Consider the following 7,054-nt stretch of genomic DNA (forward strand, 5'->3'; position numbering starts at 1 on the left):
TGGTTCATTCCTGTTCATGTATTTTATGTTATAGTTCTCTTGCAGGCCAGGATTTCCCTTTGCTCTGGTTTAGAAGACTCTTGTTTGCCGCCGGTGGTGAGTCTGTGTAATTGCAGCCTGTTTCCATGTGTTTAGTCTCACCTGTCTGTTAATTGCATCTTGTCAGTTTGGAGTCGTGCAGCAGGGCAGCTGCACGACATAATTAATCAGGGTCCCTGCTGTGATTGGAAGAAACCCCTGTTATATTCTGTCTCAGTGCATTACACAGACGCCGGTGATAGTTTCTGTCTAGCTGCTTCCAGTGTCTAATCCAGTGTCTGATCCAGTGTCTGATCCAGTGTCTTGCCTTGAAGCATGCCTGTCCAGAAGTCCTGTGGCTTTGTCTGTGCCTGATCCAGTATCTGGCTTCTAGGTGTCCACCGGTCTGTCGTTTGGGATTCTGCCTGTCCTCCGGTCCTGAGAGCCTGTGTCAGCTACTTTGGGGGTTCCTGTCCTTCTGCCAGTATTCGTACCGGTTTCGTGAGAAGCAGCTCTGCCGCATCCCTCGGCCTAGGCCGCAGCGTCTTGTTATATTTTACTTTGGATTTATCTGCAGAGGGTTCTGCATATGCTGTCCTCGCCGGAGCACAACGGTGTTGTGTCGGCGTGTGGACAGCACTGCCTGAGTTGTAGTTTTTGTCTTGGCAGCTGTGCTGCATATACGTTTAGTTTTAGGTCTCTTAGTAGCCCCTAGCTCTGTGTTTTGTTGAGTTAGAGGTCCCCTTGTTATCATCCCGTCTCGGTTTACGCCTTGTCTCACATTAAGACCTGGGGGCATTGGAGTTGGGCAGACCTAATCCGCCCTTCAAACGCGGCTGCCGTAGGCCCAAGAAACCACAGTCTCGCAGGCGTAAACTGACCATGCGGGTGAAACAACGGAGGTAGGCTGCTAGGGGCTATTTCTACACCTTGCCTTTATTTCAGCGTCACGTTCTGGTGCTTTGGACTCATTACGCAACACCTCTTTCGTTCTGAGCACCAAGAACGTAACAACTGCAGAGTTTGGGAATCCGTTGAGTGAGTGCTAACAAAAGTAGTAGATGCTTCTGCAAAGAGAAACTGAGGAGGACAAATGTAATTTCTTCTCATTACTTTTATTTAAGAAAAGACATATAAGAGCAAATACAGGTGAAACTCAGAAAATTAGAATATTGTGTAAAAGTTAATTTATTTCAGTAATTCAATTTAAAAGGTGAAACTAATACCCTTTTCAGACAGAAAAGTCTGAAAGTCCCGGTAATTACCCGGCATTTCAGTGCCGGGTCGTTTTGCCGGGACCTGCCTGACCCCCCCCCCATTCACAAAGGCATGCAAATTACTGGGTCGAGAATTTCGACCCGGTAATCTGCAGATCAACACGGGTATTTTGTCTGTGTGAAAAGGTCAACCCGTTTATAATTCCCGTGTCCCCGACCATGGTAAATTCCATGGTCGAAGTCCCGGGAATTACAACACGGGTTGACCCTTTCACACAGAAAAAGACCTGTGTGTTTCATAAAATTACTGGGTGAAACTGCTTCACCCGGTAATTTCATGTTCTGTGTGAAAGGGTTATAATATATTATATAGACTCATAACATGCATAGTGAGATATTTCAAGCATTTATATGTTATAATTTTGATGATTGTGGCTTACTGGTTAAGAAAACCCCAAATCCAAAATCTCAGAAAATTAGAATATTCTGAAATGTTCAAAATTATAGGCTCAAAGTGTCACATCCTGTAAATGCCAAATTGCTTTCTAACAAATATTTAAAATGCCCACTCTAATATATACTGTAGACGCCTGCGCATCTTATTACCATGTGCTATGAATGTGCGCTATACATCGCAAAACACTGCATCCCATAAGAGAAAACAATAACCAAAACATTATCTGAGTTCCAAAGCTCATTGATGTATATATTTGTTATTAAAAGGATATGTATTCAATATATCACAATGTACAGTGTGTGTGTATATATGTGTGTATATATATATATATATATATATATATATTTACATGGTTACAATTTATAAAGTAAGCAGTTATTACAATCTAATTCAAAATACAGCCACAGCCAGCAAATACATCACCATCTCCCTCAAAGCATTTTATAATCACTCCAGCTCCTCCATCTTCAGCTGTGTCTCAACTCCAGCTAACAGAAGCAAATTATTACCAACACTCCATCTCGCTCAGGACCCAGGGGAAAAAGAACAGAGACTTCTGTGTGTCTCTTTAGCAATGTACTATGTAGTTGAGGGGAGTGCACAGACTAGTCTAGGGGAGGGAACTTTCTCATTCATGTTGAGTCACTGGTCAATTCATATGCAAACAAGGTTCAGCCTTGATGGACAAATTACAGGAGATAGCCACTGATCAGGCATGCTGTCTTCCAGGAAATCCATTGTTCTAATAAGAGTGACTTTAGCTTTCATACATTTAATCATATCTACTTGTTGCAATGAGCTACAACTTAATAACAGGCATCAAATTGATATACACATTAATCTGGTTGCTTTAATACCAAACATGACATGTCCATCTTGCTTTGTTCCAATAATACACATACATGACGTTACTCCATTATATAATTTTAAAACATTGATGTCTGGCTCTTGATATGTTCAAATTATGTGCTGTATGAAATATGTGTCAAATCTATCTCTGTGGCATGTCTGTAAGTGCGTATGTTACCATATATTGCTGTGCTCGCTGCGCGTATTTGCAAGTATAGCGACTCATAGTGTGTGGAGTCTGTATGTTCTCTCTATGTAATATTTTTGACTTCGACAGTCCACCCTTTGGCAGTAAACAATAACTGCCATCAATTATTAACATAAGAAAAAATATTTCAGACAATAATCGGTGACCTAGACACACATATGTATTCATTTCGCAAATCAGACATTTGACTATATTTGGGGAAGACAGGGAGGAGGACGAGACATCCTCTATATGCACTCGGCAGTCACGGGACCACTGGTTGGGTGTGGGACAACATTCAACCTATAGAGTATGCTGGGACAGTGCTTTGGCCTATAATGTCTGATTTGGATGAACATTTCACACATGCATGTACCCACGTCTTTGTACACTGATGTTCGGATTCGATTAAGGTTCTGCTGGGTAGATGAAGAAAACACAAACAAATCGTGAAAGTGACATATACAATTTTCATGATTTACATATTCCTATCATTTTCTGAACATTGTTTCCATTTCTGGAACGTATGCTAGGTCTGTTTAATCGTTGAACAAGGGTTATAAGTAGTGTCCTTCCTAGATAACGTAAACCTTCGGAGTTCGGGGAGAGCCACTCATAAACCTTTCTTTCACACATATTAATGAGCTCTTTATCTGCAATGTGGGAATAGCCATTGTCTGATTGTTCCTGATTACCCAATTTCCTGAAATTGGTGAGATTTAAACATACCAAGGATTTATCTATGGTACTGGTGGATCTTAAGGCTATGGGGTCTAGTTGTATTATAGTCTTTGTCCACCGGTCCCCTCCCCCTTCCGTGTAATTCAAGTACCTCAGCTAACTCTAAAAAAAAAAATATGGCACTAATCCTGCATCTTTTCGTCTTAGAGGTACCTGCGAGCACATCCAACATTCTGTTTGGTTTAAGACCTTACCCACTAGTGAGTGGTAATCACTCAAGGGATGTCTGTCACCTTATTGCTAGACTGACATCTCTGGATGCTCTCATCTTCAAATATGGGGTCACAATAACTAAAAAATACAGTATTCCTCAGAAAATAGCCTATCACGTTACCTCCGAACTCCGTAACTACTAGACCTTTTCTCTGGCTTTAACAAACTGATCGGCTAATCCTGGGATCCTATAAGGAAATCACTCCTTCCTCCAGAACCAGTTCCAGTCCCACACTCGACTCCTCATGAAAAACCTTGCAAAAATAGAATGTCCTGAAAAAAAAATGTTTGTCAGCGGGAAAGAGAGAAAAGAGAAATAGAACAAAACAACTCTTGTTAATAGCAAATCAATTACAACGACTGGTCTTTCTGTAATACTTTAGTACGCTCAGGTAGTGTTCAACAGTGCCGCCTCTCAGTCTACACGGAACAGACTCTCTGGTGATACTTTTGCGATCTCACTCCATTTATGAGTTCCTTCCAGACTACCGACTTTCCTGCAATGGGCATCGTGGACCCAAGTCTCTCTCTCGGCTACTTTCACTGGGATAGTGCTGTCATCAAAACTTGGTATGGTCCTTCCCACCTGTCTATTAGGCAATCTGAGCGTAAGAACAATCACACAGTCTCTTGGTTCACAATCAAGACAGTTAGTATTTGGCATACCAGGAATCAACAGTTTCAAGTTCTTTTGTCAAGTTCTCAAATGCTGGATCATCTCGATAAGGTACTGTACTGTCACCTCATTGGTGTATTTCTGATCATTGTCCGGATCAATCATAACATGAGGTTGTCTTCCATAAACAACAAAAAAACACAAAAACCAAAACAAAAATTTCGAAGAGGGTGATTCGTCAAGTGAAAATCTGGCAGTGGTTCCGATGCTACACAATACCAGTGGCAGTGTGTATGATCACAATAGTCCAATTTCAAGATTTGCTCCTACTCCTAGGTGTACCATTATCTACACACAAATTTCTGCGCAAGTTTTATTTGCGGTAAACACAGCAGCACCTGTGGCGGCAGGAAATGCCTCTACGCAGTTTAAGAAAACATCAGTGCACACCAATACATAACAATAATACCTTAAGGGTGTTAACTGTACGAAATCGATTTGTATTACCTGAAAAGGTCCATCTGCAGGAGGGATATGGGATGTGATGATGTGATGTTCGTCTGTATGGTGGTGCTTGCTGCTGATTTAGCAGCTTCGTCTGCCCGGCTGTTACCAAGTGAAATTGGGTCTTGGTTGTAAGTATGTGCTTTGCACTTGATAACAGCCACTCTGTCTGGTTCTTGTATTGCTGTCAGAAGCCTTTTTATGTGGGATGCATGCACTACAGGTGTGCCAGCTGCCGTCATATTTCTGAGGCGCCACAGGGCCCCAAAATCATGCACCACTCCAAAGGCGTACCTAGAGTCTGTGTATATATTAGCTGACTTACCTTTGACCAACTCGCATGCTCTGGTTAGGTGACCAGCTCAGCGACTTGCGCTGAGTGCGGTGGTCCAAGGGGTTCAGCTTCTATGATACCTTCGTCATCTACAACTGCATATCCGGTGCACAGGTCTCCCGATTCCGTCTGTGGCAACTACCGTCAGTGTAGAAGGTAAAGTCTACTCCTTCCAGTGGGTTGTCACTGATGTCAGGTCTCGCAGTGAAAGTTTGGTTCAGGTATTCCATACAATCATGAGTATCAGTTTCTGCACTAAATCCTCCTTCACCATCATTCTCATCCTCCACCCTTTGTGCCTGTCCAGGCACACTTGGCAAGTAGGTTGCAGGATTTAGTGAGCTGCATATCTTAATGGTGATGTTTACAGGGACCATCAGTGATAATTTGTAAACCAAGCAGATGAGACATGTGTGGTTTGGGTGGAGTTTAGTAAGGCTGATACTGCATGGGGTGTATGGATGGTCAAGTCGTGTCCTAACTCTACGTCCTCGCTTTTACTTACCAGCAAAGCTATCGCTGCAACACTTCGCAAGTGGGGAGAGACCGCGCTACAGTGTCCAACTGTGCACTGTAGTAAGCTACCGGTCTGCTGGCATGACCATGTCTCTGTGTTAAGTCTCCTGCCGCGCACCCAGCACTTTCAGTACCGTACAATTCGAAGGGCTTCTCATAATCTGGCATACCTAATGCAGGTGCTTGTGATAGACACTGTTTGAGTCTCTCAAACACCAGTTCGGACTCATCTGTGTGAAAGATCCATTCCGGTTTGTTCGAAGAGACCATTTCTTGCAAGGGTAAAGCCTGTATAGAGAACCCTGGAATCCAGTTACGACAGTACCCACACATTCCAAGGAAAGTGCGGATCTGTTGCTGAGTTTGTGGCAGTCATGTCGCGACTCGCCTGTATTCTATCAGCGGTGAGGTGTCTAAGTCGTTGTGTCAGGCAGTGTCCCAGATATTTGACCCTGGTCCGGCACAACTGCAACTTATCCTTTGAAACCTTGTGTCCTGTATGGGAAAGATGAAACAGAAGCTGTTTCGTATCTTTCAAGGACGATTCGAGTGAGTCAGACCACAACAAGTCATCGACATACTGTATTAGTACTGATCCACTCTCAGGTTGAAAGGATTGTAAACAGTCATGCAAGGCCTGGGAGAAAATACTCGGGCTGTCAATGAAACCTTGGGGAGACGAGTCCAGGTGTACTGTACTCCCCTGTACGTAAAAGCAAAGAGGTATTGGCTGTCAGGGTGAAGAGGGACAGAAAAGAAAGCAGAACAGAGGTCAATGACAGTGAAGAATTTTGCAGTAGAGGGAATTTGCATGAGGATGACAGCTGGATTGGGCACTACGGGGAATTGGCTCTCAACTATTTTGTTTATCCCCCTTAAATCCTGCACTAGCCTGTAACCCCTCCCATCACTTTTTTTCACAGGGAAGATGGGACTATTGGCGGTGTTGGATGTCCTGACTAGGATGCCCTGCTGTAGCAGCCGCTCTATGACAGGGAACACTCCTAACTCTACCTCTGGCTTCAGAGGTTATTGAGGGATTTTTGGAGCTATGCTGCCATCTTTTACTTGTACTGCTACTGGAGCTACATTCGCCATCAATCCAGTGTCCTGTCCATCTTTGGTCCAAAGGGAACCCAGTATTTGCGAGATCATTTCCTCTACCTTTGATGGACACGTGTCTATAACAGTAGAGTGCGACATTGGCCTTTGAGGGGTGTCTAGTATATCTTGCACTTCTTGAGCGTGGTTCTCAGGTATATCCAAGAAGACACCCTCAGGAGTACAGTATATGACACACCGCATTTTACACAATAAGTCTCTGCTGAGTAAATTAGTCAGAGCTGATGCAGCCAACAGAAAAGAATGTTTGGTTTGCAAGGGCCCTATCATAATCTCTGCA

The sequence above is a fragment of the Pseudophryne corroboree genome, chromosome 5 (assembly GCF_028390025.1).
Source record: "Pseudophryne corroboree isolate aPseCor3 chromosome 5, aPseCor3.hap2, whole genome shotgun sequence".
Classification (NCBI taxonomy): domain Eukaryota; kingdom Metazoa; phylum Chordata; class Amphibia; order Anura; family Myobatrachidae; genus Pseudophryne; species Pseudophryne corroboree.